This window comes from Chroicocephalus ridibundus, chromosome 3 (genome assembly GCF_963924245.1).
Source record: "Chroicocephalus ridibundus chromosome 3, bChrRid1.1, whole genome shotgun sequence".
Taxonomy (NCBI): Eukaryota; Metazoa; Chordata; class Aves; order Charadriiformes; family Laridae; genus Chroicocephalus; species Chroicocephalus ridibundus.
Genome location: NC_086286.1, coordinates 22,905,401 through 22,928,920, shown reverse-complemented (window position 1 = coordinate 22,928,920; position 23,520 = coordinate 22,905,401).

The following is a 23,520-nucleotide window of genomic DNA, read 5'->3' as shown; positions in this document are numbered from 1 at the left end:
GGGCTGTGCATATGCAGCTCCGAATGTGCGCCCTAATGTTTTCCTTCATGTTGATAGAGTAGAAAGTTTGTCCGATGAGATCCATTATGCCTAAAACAGAAGGGAAAATAAATATGGAGAGTGGCAGTATTGGTGCTATCTTCTTTTTAAATAGTGCAAGAGTCATAAGGAAAAGGCAGAAATAATTCAAGAAAATAAAGGAAGTGTCCTTTCTGTCTATCTAATCTAGGAATGTGGAGATTTTTATAGTTGCAGAGCCATCTGCTAAGTTTCATTTATCGTGCAACTTTACTACCTAACCATCATCTGCTCGTTAATCTGCCTTTTTTAGATCTACTTCTGAAATTCTGAACCTCTGAGCATCTGTCAAATAGCTGTCACTGTTTTTGAAATAGTAGTATGGTGTAGTCTAAAGGTTTTTATAGAAAGTCATTTTGCATTATGTAAATATTACTTGGCAAAGGCCTTTCATGGGATGCTCACCTCAAACTTGCCAGTAAACCACTTCCACCACACCCTAACTCTTTGTATTTCTTCCTAGAAGAGTAAATAAAACATAACTTGTGGTGATGCGTACTGTGTCTCAAAACGTGGCTTGGACTGCATGGCAGCATTTGGTCCTCTTCTGATTTAAGCAGTGCGCTTGGGTGGTGATTGCCAAAAAGGACTGAGGATTATTAGCACAGATCACTGACCCCAGCAGGAGCCTTACTATTGATTCAAATGGCTGAGACTTGGACTGAGGTCAAGGACTTTGGATGTTGAATTTAGCTTTAATATAGTGTTTTCAGACCTGGCTATTCTGTTGTGACCTGCACACCCATTGCTGAGATGAGCACAGGAAAAAAACACCCCAAAACCATTAATATTCACCTTCTCAATCAGTGCATGGAATTCCTCTGATCCAGTACCACATCCTTCAGAGGTGGTGAAATGACTCATTCTTCATCTTTGTTGTTAACAGAAATAAAAAAAGAACTAATCTGGCTGAAACATGGAGGCCTGGTAGCTTTGTCTGGGTGCATCTTGCACTAATCCATACCTTTCCCTTTTGTGTGCTATTCTCACAGCAGGCAATCTGATATGTAACCTGAAAATGCGCTTTGAATTCAAATACTTGCTTCCTGGCCCCATTGGAGGTGAGGCAATCCATGAAGCCTCTGGAGCCGAATGAGCAGTGGCTGCCTCTGTGAGTAAATGCTGCTGGAAATAGGTCTGAGGGACTTGAGTCTTCTCCTGCCAGATGGCTGCCAGGATGTCACTAACCTGTGTGAAGCTTATGGATGCCTTTGTTGTTCCTGCCCTGAGGTTCCCTGATGTGTTTTTTTAGGCATTGATTTCGTTTTGCCTGCTCTAGGTAAATCTTGGTAGCTGTGGATGATTCAGCTCAAGAATTGTTTTCTTTGGGGACTAATCATTCTGTCTTGATCTACACTCCTAAATTTAGAGGTTAATCTCTGCCGGTTTCTTCTGGGGAAGGCTGAAGCTTCCACTCTGAAACCTCCTGTGAAAGGACTAACCCTAGTCATTTTGAATCACACTCTGTCTGAGTCTCTCTCTCTCCTGATTATGTATGGGACTAAGGAGGCTGTATTTCTAATTTAGGCAGTTACAGATGAGGTACCACAAGATGGATGAGCTGATCTAATAGCCTGCTGATACTTCCTGGCCATGTGTTCCTGCTGTTTCTCTTGCTTCAGCTTGGGTGCTTGTACTAAAATGACAGGAAACTACCCCAGCAAAACAAACGGAGCCAAGGCAACCTAAGCCCGCCGGCTGGAATGAAGGTGGGAACTGGACTCTATGGCAGAAAGAGGGTTACCCTGTAGGGTGGGAACACTCAGCTGTGACTGTGTTCCTTGGTATCCTCCTGTCATTTAACTGAGAGACAAAATTGTCAAATTCTGTTATTGCTGTGACTTTCCTCAGTACTTTTAAGAGCAATGGCACTGACACTGCAGAGGCCTCTCTGCTGACTGATTAGGGGTCAGAAGGATTAGCCAGCAATGCTCCTGAGATAGGAATGAGGATGCATCCCTCTTGCAGGCACTTGAGTTACAGGGGGAAATGGGCAAAAAGGTGACATTACCCTTTTCTAAGAGGAGACTCCTGGCCTCTGAGATGTCTTTCAGTGTGGGACATACAATTAGGTGTGCTGTTTGCCTGAGAGGAAGGGAAAGAGTCTCGTCTATCAATAGATAACCTCTTACAATCATTTTGATAGTAGTTTCTGTCATTTAAAATCCTGTAGTACTACTTTAGAGTTAGTACCAAAGCCCTTCAGTAAAGTAAGCTTTAAGATGTACTTCTTGTCTAAAATTCAGAAACAATAGTTAATAGTGGAACAGGTAGAAAGTTAGCAATTTTTGATGAGAAGAAAGTATCTTATGTTGGATAGAAACCTGCCTACTTTTTTTTTTTTTCACAGTAATGTTCTGACTCAGTAATTTACACGTCTTGAGTCTGAAGTGGCTGGCACGATGAGGGAGCTGAGACCTGAGCTATTGTCAAAATGTTGGGAGTGGGGCCTCAAGCAGTAGTGGAAGCTCTCTTCCTCCTAGGAAGTGCCTTAGTCTTTTCCGTGCCTTTTTGTGATGATGAGTTGGAGGAACAAACTACAAGGGGGAAGTGCTTTTGAAAGGTGACAGTGGGTAATGAAGTGATGGCCTCAGCCTTGAAGTCTGAAATAAGAATTCTACGTTGGGCCAGAAAGCAAAAGTCTGAACTCTGCAATTAACATCTCAGACTTTATTTGAAGACAGTGATTTTTAGAGGTCGTCATCTTGTGTGACCAAACTAGTGCACGTGCAAATGGCTCGGCAGGGAATGCATTGTGCTAGGGATTACTTCTGGGCTGTGCAGTTGTATTTTGATAAATCCATCCAGTCCCGTGCTGTGGAATGTGTGGACAAGGTTCAAGTTTGCACTGATGGAAATGGAAACCCCTTGCTATACTGAGTTCAGTTTGTTTTCACATGTGGTGTGTTGTCTATCTGGTATGTCTGTTTTATTTATAGCTATATAAATACATATAAAAAAACGCAACTAGTTGGCGATTTTCACATCAATATTGTGTTTTCAACAGAAAATGGCTTATTAGTCAACAGAGGCTGCTGGCAAAGTTTTATCATTTGGATCTAAAAATATTTGGTTTTAATGAAACATTGGGAAATGAAGACTGGGAATTATGGTGGCTTTTTTTCCTGTAAAATCATGAAGAACTTGATGCATCTGTTAACAAATTGTTTTTTGTTAAAAACATTTTGAGTGAAAGTATATCACAGCTGGCTTGGACATTATGTATGCATTATGTATGTGTTATATTTTGTCTGCTGAGACTATGGAAAAGAACTTCTTTGTGTGTAGTAGGGAAAACTAGATTTGCAAAGGCTGGGGTTTGTTGTTGTGTTTTTGTTGTCTAGGGATTTAAAAAAACCTCACCCTGGTAAATTTGCCAATATTTTCATTAGATCTGGCAGCTTTTCTTTGAAACTCTGAATTCCGAACGGTGTTCCCTGTTTGCTTAGAGAAAGCAGGGGGCCCACTTCACAGTGTTTGCTCTGAGGTTGGTGCACTGACAGGCAGGCGTTTGTCCACATTTTTTTTATTATTAACTAGAATAAGCAGTTTAATAACTAGGATTAAACCATCAGATCATGACAGAGTAGCAATAGCTGCAGGAACCAAGTTGGAAAGGATTCCAGATGTGATTAGATGAATACCTGCCCTTTAGGTGAAATATTTAAGTGGGCCTCTGTTTTTATTTGTAAGGTAAATGTTTCTTGGGCCATTCTAGGCAGGTATCCCAGGTTTGCATTTTCACAAAGATGTTGCAAATCTCAAGTGCCAAAGAATAGACTGTATTCTAGACTTGAGCCAAAACTGTCTCCCTGGTGAAAATCAATGATTTTGCCAGAACACACAAAATTCTGCTATTGCCTTGAATCACGTACATTTTTGTTATAAATGCAAAGATGCATTTACAGCATGCCAGTAGATGTAAATTTCTTTAGGGGAATAGGGGGGTGGGGAAAAGTTGTGATCCAGAGACCTCTACTGAAGGGGAGAGTTCCCCCTTCCACTGAAACAAACAGCAAAACCTTACTGGTTTCAGCGGGAATCAAAAATCATCATGAAGTTATACCTTCCCTCATCCAATATAAGTAAAGAGACGTTTAAGTATGTTTTACATGATTGAGTTTGTAGTGTGTTCGCAGACAGGTATGTGCTCAGGAGTATGAGAGACTATATTGAAAATCAGAAGTAGAAAATGATATTTGGATAAAAATATTTGGTTTTTTATCAGTCTGGAGATCAAAATAATGTAAAAACCTTCTTGTTAGACTACAGAAGTTTGTTCTGTTAGGGGCTGGCAAATTCTGTCTTGCTCTTTTGGGATGAATGCTGAGAATTAATTTTTTCTGTGTTATTAACCACTTTGGGCTGTCTTTGGAAAAGTATCTAGGTGCCAAAATAACTGCGTAAATCTGGCCCTGGAGCGCTACAATACGCTTCCGTCAAGTACTACATTGCAATACTGCTCCAGTCTGTGTGATGGGAGATGTATTGCGCAAAAAGACCTCACAAATCTATCTGTAAACAGCTCTACTGTCTGCCTAGTCACTGTATAAGAAAAATGAAATGGACTTAGGGCACCAAGTTAATATTGGTGAAGAAATAAAATGTCAAGTTAGAGTATATGATCATCTTAAAACCTTTCTTCCCTGATCGGTCTTGAGCACTCAGGCTAATAGTGCAAATGTGCTTAAACATCTTCTCAGGCAAAACACAAGCGTAAGGCTTTGAGGGAGTAATTGTAAAGGTGACTCTTATGTCCAGGTAAGTTTAAATAAGTCTTCCAGAAATTATCAAAAACTGACAACTTGCACCTTTGTGTTTTATTATATATTTGCTGCACCCCACTTAATTGAAAGGTTGTGTTGGTGTAACTTAGTCTAAGGGACCTGGAGGATCACATAGAGGAGGACAGAGAATGGTGAAAGTTGTAATAATTTCAGTCTAACCCTGTTTCAGTGAATACCTTTTTCTGCTTGCTCTTCTGGCAGTTTGCTGTGTAAAGGATTGAACCTTCCTTTCCTTTTTCCTGTGGTGCAGAGGAGTATTTCAGGTGATTGTAGAACCACTTGGTGAAACTTGCAGGCTCTGCCATACAGTACTGTATGAAGATGTTCTTCCCTAAGAGAAGTGTGTAGTCCTGAAAGAATCAAAGGAAGAAATCCTGCAAAATATTGGGATTTACAAGTTTTTCGTGACAGGGCTGGCCTGCATTAAGGTTTGTCTGCATTTTTTGCAAGTTCTGCATTGATCTGTGGTCTGGTCCAGAGCTTACTGAAATCAGTCTTTGTATGAACTTTGATGGGCTTTTGATTAGCGCACTTAAAAAATCTATTTTGGCTTCTGTTATTGAGATATTTGCATGGCTGACGTCAAATTCAACCAGGCCACAGAAAGCACTCTATTTCCATCACCACAAGGGAAATAACATTGATATTTTTTTGAACTTCTCAACTCTCATTTCTGAAATCCTTCGCTGCTACACAGCAGAGTGTCCGGCTGTTGTTCCTAACCAAGAGTAACGCTCCTCTTGTGTAATGCACAACATCATCTTTAAGAGGATGGGAAGAGGTTTGCCAACTGGAGATCCCAAGTACAGGTGTGGGTCAGAAGGAGAGGGCTGTCTTGGCAGACAATAGGTGTTCAGTAAAAAACAAAGAAAACAAGGTTTAGCAACATTCAGCTTAACTGACTTCCAAAATGTCTATGGTACTTCTGGCATTGGGGCTTTCCCTGAGAAATCCCCTCTGTGGTTTTTGGAAAAACGCACCCCTTGCCACCACAAGTTCTCTGAGAGCGTTTCAGTAACGCACTGGGTATTTCAGAGCTAGACCAGATTCAGGTGAAAACTGAGGGGTCACCACAGGTTGCAAGAAAGTATTTTTACAGGGGGGAGAGGTTGGCAGCTTAAGGTTGAAAGAACTACTGCAGAGCAAAACAAAATCTCCCAAAGACAGGTTGGGCAGACTTCTATTTGGAGCTCAGACAGAGGTTTCTGTCGCAAATGAATGGCGGCCTCATTTGAAGGCCCAAATATGAAATGGGCTTTGCAAGAAGTGTTACAAGCTACAGATAATTCATTTGTAGTTTGCTTTTTTTTTAACCTACTTATTCTTCACTGAAGTATTTCAGTTGTCTCCTGAGTGCCCCTAGGCCTTGCAGAAGACTAAGTTGCTCTGATAAAAAGTGAGATCATGACAGTAATGAGGTAATCCTTCTTTTCCTGTCTTTCTCTGTATTTCTAGTGCTTCCAAAACAAATATTTAGGTTAAAAAAGCAAACAAAAACCCCAGTCCCAGGCCCATAGGTGAAGTAGTCTTTCATATTTTTATTATTGCTTTAATAACAGTTTTCTCCACACCTGTGACTTTAATGAGGCTTGAAAAATATGTAGGAAAACATCAATATGCTTCGCAGTCTGAATAAAAGCATTCTGTTTTTTTCAAGTTGGTGTGAAGCCTGTTGCAGTTGATGAGCCCTTCCAGTGGGCTTTGGATCAGGCCCAAGTTTCTTAATTTTGAGGGATACGGGTAGAGGTAGTGGCCCCTTCTGCTGCTTCGTAACCTCCCTCCCTTTGCCCCTGAGACATGCACGCTTCCTGGGGAGAAGGATGACCGAGGGGGCAAGAGGGTCTTTAGCGTGGCTAATGTGATACTTTCACTTGGGAAGTTGCTTGAAACTGGGAGAAGTCAAACTGATGAGGATTTTAAAAAAGAAACTAAAACCTCCAAACAAGAAAACTTCAGCTTTTTAGTTAATTTGAAGTTATTTTACCTGTACTTTTTGACTGTAACTCGCTAGGGTGCTTAGAAAAAATGAACAACCAACCTTTTTCTTGTATGTGTCCTGAATTTACATTATATAAGCAGATGCTTACAGTAATTGATAAAGCTAAATCAGTCAACCTGTGGTGATTTAAAAACAAAAATAAAAAGGCATTCCTTTTTTTAATAGCTTTATCCTTAAAGCCTTAGGTATGACTTTTTTTCCTCACAACTGAGATCAATATGGATGCTTTTGTCTCAAAACAGAGACCCAAGTACCAAATTGTTGAACAGATTTCTCCTTTGAAAATGCCACTGTCACTTGAAAATGCCATGTGTACAATGCAGCTGTCTGACTTCTCAAGATTACAAAGAAACAAGACCACTGAAGCCTATAAACAAGCTTGTAACTCAATGTGTAAAGTTTCGATGTTTATTTCAAATGTTTTGAGACTCTCCTTTGCTGTAGTGTGTTTGCTTGCAAAAACTCCCACCCTTCGAGTGATCATATTGAATTTTGTAGCTTTTGTCATCACTTCTGTTAACACACTCTTCCACAAGTCTGAATAACGCAGGATGTTTTTAGTGTCAAACTTGTTCCTGCTTTTTAGCCTTTAATCTACTTTTTTCCCTACCACACAGTTATATTTCGGGGTTTTTTCACCTCTCTTTAGTCCTCCTAGCAAGTCTATTTTTTTTTTACCATCTCCTCCTCAGATGTGGGCTTCTGAGTTTCCCGTTCAGAACTGCCACTGAGACACATGCTTTTAACACATTCTTATTATCACTAAAACAATCCTGCATGACTAATTCAGCAAAAGGGAGGGGAAGTGACCGACTGCTGTTGGTGTTGATGAATATGATGACTATATCAGTTTGTCATCTGGCATTACCATTGTCCTTTTCTTCAGCTGGTGTTCATTTGAGTTTATGATCTTACAGAAGTATCAATATGTGATGCTTTTATTCAAGTTTAGCCAAAAGATCTTTCAATAGCATAATAAATCCTCTTTGTTTCAGCTCTGTGTATATTGCAACACCAGTTTGTGATACTGTGATTTGGTTCAGATCAGTGGTTGCGTAGGGGATCTCCAAGGAATATTTATGAACAGATGACACCCTTACCAGAACCAGAGCGGCACATGAGAAGGCCTTTTGCTCCTGAAGGTGCTGTTTTTATAGAGTGAGATGTAGATGTGTTTAACACTCATATCCTCTAGTCAGGAGGAGTTAGGATTCCAGAGGATCTGAGCCTCGGTCACTGCATTTCCCAAAGAACATAGCACAGTACCTGCATCCTTTTTTTAAACTGGAGTTGACCTTCCAACTTCAGCTGGAGGGGTGTTGAGAAGCATTAGACAGCTGCTGTGTTGCAGACCAGAGCTGGCTGCCCTTTTCAATAATCTTGGTGATTTAGCCCACCGCTTTTAGAGAGGAAGTGCAACGCATAGTCCTTAGTGTAGTACAAGAAAATTATCAGCATGGATCTTGTCACCATTAATAGATTTTTTTTTTCTCTCTTTTAGGTCTTAAATGCCCTTGCTGGAAGAGGGAAGTTTGAAAACTACAATCTTCCTGGCTTTGCTTCTTGATTTTTTTTTTAATTTTTTTTTTTTACAATTATTGCTGCTGGCAAGACAGACAGACTAGGACTTCTCTTCCAAGATGACCAGTGCTAGCTGCGGAAAGGTATGTTTGCCATTTTTTGTGTATTCAACATATCCTTAGCTTGGCAGTGGCTGTATGGTTGCAATGGAGAAGCAAAGAATAATTACTGCTGTGCAAGATGACAACATGCTGCAGGGGATCTTTGTGGGCCTTATGGTAGGCATTTGAACACATCTAAGTATGTTACTAGGCTCTGTGTTACCAAAGGAGTTTGGGAGAGGTCCACGTGTATGGCAATTGAGTGTGTCATTATATACTTATCTGCCAAGCTTGGTACCTGTTGGTGTATAAAACCAGATCCTCTGCGTAATTCATGGAGTCTCAAATTGCCCAGGGTATGAGACCTCAAGGATGTAAAACATGCAGCTTTTCAGTATGTTTGGCTCAGCAACACCTACCTCTGTAGATTATCTCTGGAAGGATGTTCAGTCATCAGTAAACTTAACTGCTGTGCTTGTCTGTGCCCTTTTGTTGGTGCCCACAAGTGAGAGGGACTGCAGGATGACCACTGCTATTCACCTGGCTTTGCAGCACTGATGAGAACCGGAAAGGGCACAGCTTCATCTTCTTTCATGAGTTGAAGACTGGCCTCTGCTTTGATCAGAATTCCAGGGAGAGGACAAAATAAATAATGTTGGACTTGTGTGGGGCTTTCTTTTTTAAGTCTATGTAAGTGCAGTGAACGTTAATTGCTCGTAAATATGTTTTCCCTCACAGTAGGAAATGAATTTTTTTATTAATGGCTTGTCTGCTTTCAAATGGAGAGTAAAAAGAGGACTTGGAGAGGGACAAATATGTGGCATCACTGATGGGTTTGTAATATGGAAGCAGGGTGCATTGCTGCTAACTGTTTCCTCTCACAGTTGAGAATGCCAGTCTCATCACATGTGGCAAGCAAAATACAATGGAGATTCTTTCTGGGCCATGCTTTTCTGGGGGGAAGAGGAGAAAGGCTGGTGGTTTGAGGCTGGTCCTCGTCCAGGTACAGCTCTGGGAGAAGTGGGTTGAGGGGGCTGAGAGTGCAAGAGGTGTTTTCTGGCTACCATCAAAAGGTCTCTGCTTGTGTTGGGCCCTGTCCAGTCTCGGGAAGGTGAAAAAAAACACCTTATTCAACCATTTCTTTATGAAACTAAGGAAAAGCAGCAGACTGCTGGGCTGTGTGACATATCTCAAAATGAAAAAGTAAGCTAAAATCAGCTTCCAGAAGAAGGAAACCAAAAAACATACAGCCAAGGTATTGCAGAATCTATTTAGTTCCTACTTACATGGTTTATAGAGCAATTGTAGCTCTTCTCTGACCTTGTACGTATCCATAATCTTCTTCCAAGACAAAAAAAAAACATTGAATGGTGACACAAGGTTGAGGGTTTATGTGGTCAAGAGCTTATTGTTAGAATATGAGTTTCTTAGCCTGTCAAGTATTTTGATACCTAGCTATAGAGTATCTACACTTGTGTACTGCCAGTCGTTTTTTTTGTTTTGTAAATGTGAGGAAAGCTACGGCAAATATCCATGAGGTCTAGAGCATACATATAGGCAGGTTTGCCACTTACCTCATCTAGTGGTAACTCATATACTTTTATACTGAAATATGAAATAGATTCCTTCCAGCTAAAAGGTGCAGATAGAAATGAAAAACTTCTAGTTCATCAGCTTTCAGCGAAGTTGAGTAATGGCAGTGTAAACAGGTGAAATACCAAATGTGACTTCACTTTTTGTTGATAAATCTAAAGAGTTTACGCGCTTTCAAGAAAGATTTACATGAAGAACACAGATAAATAAATAAATGGAGTGCGTATATGATTAATGTTTTTAAAATAGTAAATGCTTCCCATTTGTAACATTCTTGAAATAGATTGGCCATGTAGGTCTTGTTTTTTCTTCCTGCTTTACAAGGCTGTCTGTGTTTTGTTTATTTACTGTACAAATTTATGTTCAATGCCTCCTTTTCTATTTAATACACAGGAGAATTTTGGTCACTGGCAAGATCATTAAACTGTATTAATATATGTTTAATTAAATCTCTATAACAAAATAGATATGATAAATTACTGTATGTGTAATGAAAAGGAATGAACAAGCTGAATAATGACAACGTGGGAGAATGAAATTACATGTGTGAGTGAGATCAAATGTAATATTAAGAAAAGGACCCTCATGGACACACAGTTTCACTTTTTTCAAGGTACTGCAGGGCACAGTTAACACTGCAACAGATCAGTCCTATGAGGATGCGTGCCTGCTACTGCTTAATACTGATTACTGCTGTCCTCATCTATTGTTGCTCATCTTGCACTATGTCCAGAGCAGTGGAAAAAATGTTATTTCTACCTGTTGGTGTTTCTGCAAGTTATAATCCTGGCAGATGCAGTGGCTATAAGGAGTGTCAGCAAGGCAGCCTCATTGAAGGGCCTGGGAAAAGTTGCTTCCTGAGAAATCAGGAGTCTGTAGAAGAGAAATAGTTGTTCTCGGCTCACTTGCTAGTGACCGCACCATAAAAATCTTCATGCCTTTTCCAAAGTGGTGATTTCAGCAGTGTAACTAAATACTAGTTCTGCAGAGGACTAAAGCCCCACCTGTGTGTGAAGCAAGTGCTTTAGCGCTTTCCTGAGCGTAGGGCCACAGACGGGAATGTAGAACAGCCTGTCTGCTTTGAACAAGCAACAGGAGCTTGTCTTGTGGCTGTCTCAAGCTAGGCAGTGGAGATTGGTCAACTCTGCGTGAACCAAATTGGAAGGGGCTAAATGCAGGTAAACAGAGCAGCTGAAGAACACTTTCAATACAGTAAGTAGATAAGTTTGCAGAGATCCTTTCTAGCAAAGTTCAGTAGCACCAATACAGTGATCGCCCTTTCGGGTTAGATGGAGCTTGTTCAGAATGGCTGATAAAACTTTTACTGTGAAACTTTGAGGGTATCTAAAAATATATAAATGCAAGCTTGGTTACAGACTGGCTGACAGATCAATATTCCGGTGTTCTCACTGCAAAATGAAAAGTCCCAAGATTTCGAGTACCAGTTTGATATCCTTAGTGAAGTGCTTCTAACTGTTTGAAAATATATTTTGCTTCAAAATGTTCAATTAAAAAGTGCCAATCAGGAAGAAGCAATTCAGTTTTGTAGGAATCCTATTTTAATAAACCCAGAACATTCACACAGATAATGAAGATCAGGAATTTCTTCAAACAGAAACTAAGTGCATGTTTGAAAAGAGTGACTATTTACATATCTCTAATTAGGAGCATCCTGCTCTAAGCGTAGGTCGACACAGGCTGTTAGTCACTTAGTTCTACTGTACCATTCCTAATTTTAATTAATTTTTTTAGAAAGCAAAGGAATGAAAAAAGGGTTGTAGTTGCTGCTGGCACTGCAGTGGGATCTCTGTCCTGGGAAGTTCATGTTGTTACTATATGCCTCGATTTTCCTCACTTGTGAAGGAAATGATGGTACTGAAATGTGTTGGTAGCAAGGAAGAGGGAAGCTCAGCATATATGGTGGCTATTATAATTATACGATAGTCAGCTTTAGTACCAGTTCAAATGCTGCATCTGAACGGCTTACTATTATGGAGATTGTTATGTTAGAGCTGTCATTTATATAGTGAAATTAGGTGCTTTTGATTCTATGACTCAACTGCAGTAAGTCTGCGTGGGGGAAAAAGTGTCTTATGATAGTGATGGGCATGATTCAGAGCTCCAAATACCTATTTAGGTGAGAATGTTTCAATCTGGCAGGAAAAGAGGTTTCTACTCCAGTCTTCCTGTGACCGCTCTTGCTCAAATCCTTCCGCATTCAGATGCAAAAACCTTAGAACTAAACCCTCCCAGATCCAAGTGATGTTATTTTACTCTCTCATATATTCTTCCAACCCCCTTCCCCCCACTCAAAGTTCATGGTGTTCAGATTGAGTCTTGGATTCATTTTACTATGGAGAGGTGCAAGCCATAAAGCCCAGATTAAGGGGCTTGAAATGTCTTTTAGAGCTGTGCTGTATTTGGCAATTTGTGTTCCTTTGGGGTTGACAGAATTTTTTTGGCAGTTAAGTTTTCACTCCCTGAGTTTTGCTCTGAGATTCAGGTTCAAATAAATCTGAACTGTGGAGCAGAATTCAGTCCAAGGGAGTGAGTTTCTCATGGTTTCTGTCTGAAACAATAAATCCTTCCTCAGAGAGAGAAGGGCAAACCTCCACCTTGGTTCATCCAGAAGATTTGCAGATGCTGTTATGAACCTGGGCTTAATTTGGGGTTTGCAAGAAAACCCTGGAGTTGAAGAAATAGGAAAGGGCATAAACCTGGCTGTGTCAGAGTTAACAGGAGTTCTCCCACTCCTGTTTGCAGCAAAGGCAGGATTTCCCACCCTGAGGTTCTGCCTGTTTCTGTTTATTGCCCTTACAGGCCAAATACTGAGTTAGTAAGTACACTTAGTGAAACACCTATTGATTTCAAAGCTGAATTTCAGAACCTCAGGATTTCATGCTGTTCCCCTTAACTCTGTTAAAATCAGAAGTGTGTTAGCTATCAAATGTACTAATGACTCAGTAGACGACAAAACTCAATTGAGGAAGTGTAACTCACAGAGGGCATATACATTCCTGGATTTTTTTTAATGTGTTTTTAATGAAGACTCTTTTGGCTGCCTTGAAAAATTCACATGCCCACTTCCCTGGCACTCATTGTACCATCTGTACGTGCAGCACATAGTGTACCTCCTGATTTTATCAAAAAAAGTATTGTTCTGCTTGCCAGCCCACAGCCTGCTGTACCACCTAAACTGGAGCAAAAAACGTCTGTCTAATCGATCCGTATTTAATAAACAGTGTTATCAATGCCTTTGAGACAGCTGTACAGTGTATGACATGGGGACATCAGGACATTTGCTGGCTTGCGTTAATTGGCATGGCAACGTTGTTTTTTGGCCTGGCACACCAGATCGAAAATTGAATTTACAAAATCAAACTGTAGTTATCTACATTCCTTGATGTCCTCCCAGGTGAGCTACTGGGCTTCATGCTAATAACTTCTAAAGCAAGCAAACTTTAGCTAATTATGTGCTAGTTTATTCTCCCTTGCTAAATTTTGGCAGGTTGCTTCTGTAAATTATGAAAAATAAATGTGAAATATGCAGATGTCTTTTGTTTGAAGCAGATGTTTGGTCTGCCTTGCCAGAATCTAATCAGCTGTTTCCCTGGAGTTTGGTTTTTTTCTCCCCCCACCCCCAATATTGTCCAAGAGTTTTATGAAAACATGAAGGGTTGGGGGAATGTAGAACAATAGGACACTGCTTTATTTTCCAGCTACCAGACTTCAAGGTAACTCAAGGTAGATTTTAGGCTGTTGTCTTCTCTGGCTAAAGCCACAACAGATGCTGGCAGAGGGCCCATAAGGCACAATATTGTCTGAGGACAGGCAGAATGCAAATGCAGCCTTGCCTGTAGTGGGGGAGGTGGTGGCGAGTTGGGAGTGAGCCAGCAAAAGCCAGCTTTGAAGTCCTGACGGTACTGTGTGGCCGAGACCCACAACTTGTGTGCTTCCCCCAAGGGGAGCCTTCACAGATGGGGGAGCTACAGATCTCCAGGAGCATAGTGCAGCTGTGTTAAAGGCAAGGCAGCTGGCAGGATCTTCTTTCCTTCCCTGTTGCCCTGAATCACCCTCCTCCATGCCCTGTTGCCTCCAGCGTGGCATGGAAGGAGGTTGAATTGTCCAGTGTAGCACCCTGCACCACCTGGCTGGGCTGGATGGAGCCTGGCAGGGGTGATGCAGTACTTTGTTGCCATCTCATCCAGCACTACCCTGTGGCACAGGATCTGAATCTGCCCTGAGGAGTACTGACTGCTTGCTGTAGCCTCTTGGTTATAAGAGCTTCTGAAAATGAAGCCCTTTCCAGAAGAGTCTGATCTATGCTGTACCTCATACTTTGCTCCTGTCCTGCTGTGTAGCATGACTTCCAGTCCCCAGCTGTGCTGACGTAGCAGCTGTGTCTCCCTTGCTATGGCACTCTATCCTCCCAAGAAGCGTTTCTGTCTTAACAGAAGCAGTTAGTACAGTTAAAAACCAACACGAAGTACAGAAAAAGGTCCAGATGAAGATCCCTCAAACCTGGAGGATCATCCTCTTTGTCATTATAGCTCCAGCAGTCTCATCAGAATTTCAGTAATAAGAATAGTAATTATTTTTTTTAGTGCAGTGCTCAGCACCTGCATTGCACTTTCCATTTAAGGGTTTCACAGCACTTGATTGTGCATAGATTTAAACTTCTAGCACTCCTACAGGGTAAGTATCATTATCCTCCACTTTGCTTACAGGGAAACAGACACAGAAATAAGCTAAGTGATTTTTTGCAAAAGGAGAAAAGATGAGTTTTGTGTTTAAGAGACTTTACTGGGGCTTGGCATCCTGGTTTTGTTAGTTCATGTCACGTTCACGTCCTGGAAGCATTTTACCAGCTACCGCCAGGGCTGCTCTTGTAGGTCAGTGGAGAGGGAGGTATTCCTGCTATGTAGCCTTGGGATTTGGCTCTTTGTGTTCAGAGCACTTCATTTCTGGGTGGATCTGCTGATGGCTTGCAGAACCTGTGCTCTTATGTTAGGTGCTTGAAGCTGAATGGCAAACGGCTGCCTGAATTGATAACGACTGAGCATCTCTAGGAACCAAGAGGTACAGAGCATTGAGCAAATTCTGAGCAATACTTCAGTATTACTTCAGTATTACTTCAGTATAATACTTCAGTACTATGGTACTGCTTATTTTTCATCATGGCTGAAGCACAAATCAAGAGCCTGTTGTGATAGGTGCTTTGGAAGCAATTAAAATGAATAGTACTTGCCCCAGGGACACAGGTCTTGAGATTGTGGCAAGATGTTCTTTACTTGTAAATAGATTGCTGGAGGGAAGGATAAGTCAGCAGTCTAAGACTGCTAGGGAAGTTTTTTACAGTAAAACTGAAGGGGGAGAAAGAACCATTGCCAAATTTTTCAGCTTTTTTACGTTTAGGGCTAAAAAGGTCCATTTTTGGTCCTTATGAAAGCATTTGTTTAGTCTGACTGTATGCTTTTTTTAAAAAAGGAGCTCATAAGGCAGTATGAATATATAGCCCTTTGATTATTCAAAAAAAATTGTACAAATCAAAATAAATTTGCCTGAGCAATTTAAAATAATTAACCTTTGACAAACCTCCCTCTCTGGTAATGGAATAGTAACTATATGAATAAAAGATAAGTCGTGACATTCAATGAATTACAATATTCATCCCATAAATTGCAGGGTAAGATAGCAATATAATCTACATTTTTATAACTGTAAAATGTCCTGAACAGTAGCCCCTGTACTTTTCAGGTTAATTTTTTCTATTTCTTTGAGGTACGTGGTGCCTTTGTATGAAGAGCTTCCCCAGTGATGTTAAGTTTCTGTAGTGTCCATGAAGGCTGTGACCCAGCCCTTCCTTCCCTGCTCCGACTCAAAAGAGGAATCTTTGTCTTAACGGGAAGCCCATGCTACAAAGGGATTCTCCTGAACGGTAACAATAAGTGCAAATTATGATCCTGGGAGTCTCCTGCTATATAACCAAGTACAATGCCAATAAACCAGGGGTGTAAACCACATGAGCATATGGACAAAATATGGTCTGAATGGCATGATTATGTTTCTCAGGCCATAATGAATTCATCCCAAGGTGCAACTGTACATCTGTTGTTATAGTGTTCACGATAGCAAACACTACAGTTAAGGTTGCAGTTTAACTCAAATTATAGCCACCTGTTTCCGCTCACTAACAACTTTCTTAAAAATGACTCCTTCTGGACTGATTCACATCAGTCCTAAAATGGTCATTCACTTACATATTTATTTGGGGGAAAATCTCTTTGATTTATAGAGTAGGCAAGCTGAAAGATTTCTCCCCCCTTCTCCCCATGATTCTCACCAATGCATTTCCTTAAAATAAATCGGACCCTCTGGCTTTTAAGGGATTGATCCAACTCTCATTGATATTTTTTTTTTTTTTTTTTTGTGAAACCTGGGTTGGGCTTTCTGTGACTTCACTTTGTGGCTACTGGCATGGACTACTACTGTGCAGCAATATATCCAAATACTGTATATGAAGTTTTAGCTGCCTAGAATTAGGAGTCTTGTTAATACTAGTTTTTTAGTGTCTGTTCTCATTGTGTAGTCGATAAATGTTGCTTACATGACATCCCATCTTTCTTTAGCTGGGATAAATCCAAACTACTGCCTTCAGACTGGAGAGGAAGGGTAGGAGGCTTGAATCTTGGCAATTATACCAAGGAAGATAAATTTATTTCCATAAAGCTTGCCCCTCCCCCCTTCCTCTGTGAGGGAAGAGGTACCATAGAGACTATCAGCTATAACCAAAACTTTAAAAATGGCAAAAGAGGAAAATCTGTTTTCAGGTCTTCAGACATGACATTCTTTCAGTGACCTCCTAAACAATCTTAATGCAAAAGTTAACTTTACAAATGCGAACTCAAGGTATACAAACGTTAAGGGAGAGTCTGCTGGTGATCCTTATGCAGTGATGCACGTCAGTGACATACAAAACATTTTGAAGTGCAAATGAATATGAAGGTGATAGATCGCCAATTAGCAATGTTCCTGGAACAACTTCATTTCTTAGCAAGTATCCATAGTGTAGCTGTTATTGAGTGTCCTCTGTTGTACTTTCACCTGAGAGGGAGTGAATGTGTGGTTCTGACTTCAGGTTTGTTTTTGAAATGGCAGTACAGGCAGCGTTGGGCTGTTCGGTGCGCCATTGTATTAGGTTTCATTGCAGCCCCCCCTCCTGACATCTGTCCAAGGGCAGGAGGGAGATTACGTGGTGGTTCTTGAAAAGCTAACTCACCATGTCATGGTCAGCTCCCTCGCAGAGGGACAAACGCTGATCCCAGCATGGAGTATGAAGAGCCAAGTTAAGACTCCAGGTTAATCCACAAGGGTTGGTAAGAAAAAAACATCCTTCTACTGAGACTTCAGAGCATTATTTCTCTGTTCCTCTGGCTGCGTGTTGCATTCATTTCCAGAGTAGTAGTAGGCAAAATACGTTGAGGTGCAACAGAGAAGTCAGGGAAGAGAGTTTCTCTGTCCCTTTCACTTCTGCTACTTAAGTGGTCCCACTCACTGAGGGCGGGAGAGTTCTGCAGTGCGTGCAAACTGCCTCTTCCTTTAGGTAATAGCGTTGTACTGCTTTTATAGACATAGAATCCAAAATACAGCTTGCAAAGGGTACTCATGCCCTTGTCCTTTCTTAACAAGGGGGAAGCTGAGAAGAAAAGACTTGCCTGCAGCCTTGTAGCAAGGCAATGGCAGACTTGGGATTGGAACTGCGATCCCAACCCTATGCTAAGCCCCGGGGCTCTCCTGCCTCTGTGCACGGACTCTGCTACTTTCAAGGCTCTCCCTGCCTGGGAAGGTGAGAGCATTAATGGGCTGGAGTGCAACAGCTCTGCAAAACCTCTTCCTACTGCACAAGAAGTACTTCATTCAGCAGTGACTCCACTGTCATCTGTTCATTGTTACAAGCAGGGACAACCGTTGTGGTGGAAACTTGGAAACCATAATAGAAGTCTGTGTTTTGTAGGGTTTTAAAAAAATTTCCGTAAGTTGCTGCTCGGAATTAGGACTTGCACGGCCTTCTTGTTCATTCCCTATCCTGTCAGCATATTTTCTACCAAGCTCCTGTTCTCTGGGGTGGGACAGAGGAAGATGCTGGCAAGATGGGCAGATGGATGGCAAGCTGCCACTCAGCCTGGAGCTTGCAGTCCGCATCTACCTAGACCCAGAGGGCTGCGTGTGGCATGATTTGGAGCCTGAAAGAGGAAGTGAACTTTCAGTGACTCACTTCTAATAACTCTTTTCCTTACCTTTGTTAAAAGGTGCCTTAGTTAAAGATTGTATTATCACAGTTATAAAGATGCATCAATATAATTATGTAGTAATTGCAGTAAATTATCAAGATGAAACCGTTAAGGCAGCTTTTTGTGTTACTGCTGCTTAAGTTAGATGTCTTTTTTTTTTATATATATATTTGGGAGAGAAGAAAAGAGGAATTCTCTTGCAGCTTCAGTATTGCTAAAAATAAAGGAAGATTGTGCTCTTCTGCTGCTGCTTACTGACACTGTCAAGAATAATGCGAGTGAAATGGAACCAAAGCAGAGAAAAGTCTGTTCTTTCCTGATCTCTAACTGGGTAGCATTATACCTCATTTTATCAAGCTCTCAATCATGAAGTGGCCTCTTTTTTTTTTTTTTTTTTTTTTGCAGGTAGAGGAAATGGCTTACTTCACGGAATAAGGATATTTTTATGCTTAATATTTAGCCATTTGCAGGGAAGATGTTATTTACATAGATGAATTCATGGAGGGGGAACATGAAATTGACCATCCTCTTTTCTTTCTTTATGGCCCTTGCGTGTGGATATTCTTGTTTTCTATTAGTGATGTAAGACGAAAGAAGGGGGAATATTGCTTCAGTCTGTCCTTCTTAATAGGCTTTTTTTTTATAGGCACAGAGTCCAGATAGTCTCCTGATAGCAATGATATACTTCATTTCCAAGACTTGATGTATAGCAAAATATTAACAATGGTGCATATTTTGTGTCACTTCATTCTTGTTTATTCTTTTGTGAATATTTATTTACATTTTCAAGGCAAAACTTAGTAGTGGCTCACTCAAGGGATTGGTAATTGGATATAGAGCCTTTCACCTCTAGGTCAGTGGTTCAGATTTGTTACAGGTCAGTACTGTCTGGGAGTTGCTACCATGTGACAGCTGCTCGGTGGCCCTTTATGAAATGAGTTGGTGGTCCCAGCTCATTTCCTTGAGAGCAGGTGTCTTCAGCACAGATCAAACTTGAGGGCAGCAGTGCAAAACCCATTGTTGGTAGAAAAGAGGAATCGCACTTGGGTATAATGCTCATAGTTTGTATGAACTTCAAAAAAAAAAAAAAAAGGCAAGAGAGCAAATATACACGTCTAGATCCTCAGCTGGCATAGATTTGGCATAGATCCATTAAGTGTAGCTGCAGTGATTATCACCAGCTGAGGATCCCCAGATAAATGTAAATCTCCAAACAAAAAAATCTTTCCAACATTAAAATAGAGCTCACGGTGGATGTACTGTGTTAGTAATCTAACGGTTACTGATGTTGCAGTAATATTTTAATTAACTAAAGACCAAAATTGTAAATCCAAGTATCTTAGAATTAAAATAACATTTAAAACAAATCTGGGGTTGCTGAAATTTGGAATAACACTAATTCTTTCATCTAGTGATGCCCTGAGATAACCATACAATTATGGTTAATGCATTTTACTGTTTGTTGTCCCAAAGGAGGTGAAATTGGATTTCAAAGATACATTAGTCTCCAACTTTTAATGACTCTCTGCTTTTAACGGTTTTGCCTGTGCTTCTGCCTAAACTTCCAGGGCAACAAAGTCAAGCAAGCAATTCTGAACCGTTGAGGTGTAGTGATGGTAGAAGTGAAGTCGTCCACCGAGGGAGCTCCTAGCGCTAGGGGAGCGTAAATGTCTCATAACACTTCCTTAGGAAAAACTTTTTACAGTTGAAGAGTAGTTTAGTTACCTCTGATATCATTGGAGTCTCGTTTAAGAGGAGTCTCAGTCTTGTCTGACAGTATCCAAGAGGAAGATAGAGAACCGTTTGCTCTAGAAAAAAAGAACTTCTGTTATGCTAAGATTTTTCTGCAGTATTTAAAATATGAGTTATTCTAGTACTAATTTCGACTGGGACAATAAAAAGGAACAGGGTGTCTAATTTTGTAATAAAATTGAGCGTGAAGTAAAATATTTATAAATTCTCAAAAGTCATTCTGTGCTTTAAAGAGCAAATGCTCTGTTTGGAGAGGGTGCATCATGGGGAAAGAAGTTGAACTTCTTTGAAATGCAGACTCCAGCCTTAATTACAGAGCAGTGACTAGCACTTCCATTGCTTTAGGCTTAAAATGATGGAGACAGACGAGTAGCCTCTTCTCAGTAATTGCTTTTCTTCATAATGTATAACTTATGCTCTCTTTCTTTAAACCCACTATTCCCATGTCTCGTATAATTTAAGGAGCAGACTAGCTGGCTGGGTGTTGCTATGCCTTACCTCAAAGCTGCTAGATGAGGGGATGAAAAGGCAAGCAAGAAAAAAATAGAGAGGGTGGGAATTACGGAATGGGTGGTGAAATGGTGTTTTAGGTGATCCAATCTGATGTGCTGGGTGATCAAGTCTTATTTTCTGTGGTCCCTTGGTTGATTGTTGATTATTGACCAGGACTGCAAGACTTGCTAGGTATCTAAAAAAAACCACCAGTCAATTATCAAAGTGTTCTAATTCTAGCCTGTCAGATTCCTCTGTGAACTCCTACTTTGTGTCATTCATAACTTAGTAAATTCGTATGTTATTTGTTTCTCCAAGTCTGACATTTTCTACTGCCTAGGAATACCTAGTGACATGATGATGCAAATAGAGTATCTGAAGACGTTTGCTTCAAAAGGATCGATTTCAGTATTTACAAAACTGAAGAAGGTGGTATTCAGCTACAGATTATTCCAGCCATTAAAAAAGGAGGCAAACATTGCTTGTGCAAGTACTTCTGCCACATCTAAACTGAACAAAGTAAGGCTCTGGAGGAAGGAAGGGTAAGAATTCCAGCTGCCTCCTTTTTTTCTAGCTGAAACTTGGAGGTACAAGGGCATAGCTAAGTGTACCTTATTCATTCACCCAGAAAAAGACACCATTTGAATGCACTCTGTGAATAGAAGGCACAATGATAATAGCAACGTCACACAACAGAACGGCTACTGCCAAATCGCTTTAGCCTTTCTGCGTGATCATCAGGACCAGCAATCTGTTAACCAGCCCATTCTCTAGTTTTTGCTGCTGCAGCATGCTTTGATTTGAGATTACTGTTGCACCTAACAAGAAACAAACAGTTTGTGAGGGATGGTTTTGGGGGGGGGGGGGGGGGAATCAACAGAAGTCGTCTCACAATCCAGAAGAGCCAAATACTGAAGGTGAAGGGGAAGATTAAGAAGAAATTGCCTGTTACAGAACTTCATTAAAGTCATTTATTAGCTTTGTAATGCCTAACAGTCTGCTGGCTCCAGAATTTTTTCATACAGGGAGGCGGATAAGGGAGCGTTTCACTTTCATTTGCATTCTTGATCCCTGCTGCTCTGTTTATAGCGTTGATGGTATTCATACAGTCTTTGCAATATTAATTTTTAATTTATGATGCTCATTAGGAGACACTTAAAACAGAACAATTATCATTTATCTTGATATATTATTTACTAAGACTTGCTGTCATGGTTAGGGACTTGTGATTAGTGGGAGGGGAATAGAAAGCAGCTTCGAAAGGTGCTTGGCTGAAGGGACTGGGGCTTAGGAAGCGGTTGTCACCACTGAAGGCCGAAGTTTGGATGTCTAAGCAAAAGACTTGCAGCACCTAATCAAAACTCGAGAGGAACCTTCGAAGATGAGCCTGGGACAGCGCTTAATGAACCTGCAGGATAATATTAATGAAACGCACTCGTAAACCACCAGCTCATCAATTATTCATCCTGCTGTCGTCCTGGTACTTTACTGTCTTCCCTTTTCGTCTCAACGTGATTACCTTTTTTTATTCCCTCTACCCTCATTTTCCTTTTGTGGATTTGCTGACATGTACCCCTGGTAGCGCTTCCTCCCTGGGAGATGGTGTTTCTCAAGGCAACCACACCGTATCCACAGGAACAAGGATAAATTGTGCTCTTTGAGGCATTTGGATAAATGCGACGGGTTTATTAAGACTTAATAAACCAGATCACTGATATGACAGCCCTGAATAACCTGATTTGTTAAAGGCTACCATATTGGAAACTCAGGATCATCTATGCATTTCTTAATTAATTTGTACTGTTTAGTAAGTTATTGTGACATGTTGTCTATATGGCAAAGCAGACCTTCAAATAGTAGTGACCTACTAGGTATACATAGGAGTGCTCTTCCCTTCTTCCCCCTCAAATTGTCCCTCCTACAGGACTTCTGCGAATCCCTGCATTAGTCTCTGAGTTCCCTCTTGTTTATAATGCGTGCTTGTGCAGGAGAGAAGGCAAATTGGATGTTTTGGAGCCTGATAATTGCAGTTCTGCATCTGAAACCAATTGTTGTATTTTTAGCTTTGTTTGTTTTATTTAGTTATTTTTAGACTTCCTGAAAGGGGTATTACTTCTGTTTGCTTTCTGTTTGACATCAAAGCAGGAACAACAAATTACTAATTTTGTAACCTATTCCCTGGACACTTGGCTTTCAATTTTTTGAACCATTGCACAGCAGCAGTGGAACTGTATGCACAAGACCTCAAGGACTGGTACCATCAAACACCTTTGAGTCGCACGCACCATTCCCTGCCTCTGCTCTGTTGAAAACCTTGACACTGTGACTAATCTCAAAGGCAACCACTGTATTGATAAACTGTATTTTCTATGGGAAAGGATAGGGAAGGAGTTATAAATTCTGTGGTTCAGTAATTCTGGCACTTTTTTTTTTCTTCCACCTTCTGGATTTTGCAAGCTTGTATTTAGAATGTGTTCATACCGAAAGGGGAAAACAAAAAAAAATCCCCTGTCTGGTGTTACAGGAAAGCTGATACAATAGTCTGTGATGACTTTTTCAAAGTAGCGTTATGAAGACAATGCACAATGCTATAGCTAGTATTCATGCTATGTAGCACTCTTAATCTCCAAGACAGTTTAAAAACCTTAACAGATTGATCTCCGCAGCACCCCCTGCGAGCGAGGTATGTAGGCATTGTTAGCCTCTTTGTTATGTTGTATCAGAACTTCATTAGGCCCTGGGATGGAAATGCAAAAGGCATGGGAGGAAGTATTCAGCACACAAATCAATTGCTTACGTTATTTTGCACCCTGTTGTAGATTTAGATCCTCTTGTAAAGAAAACACTGCATAATGATGGTTTCCTCCCCCTCCCCAGCAAGACCTCTGACTACTGCGGTAAATAAT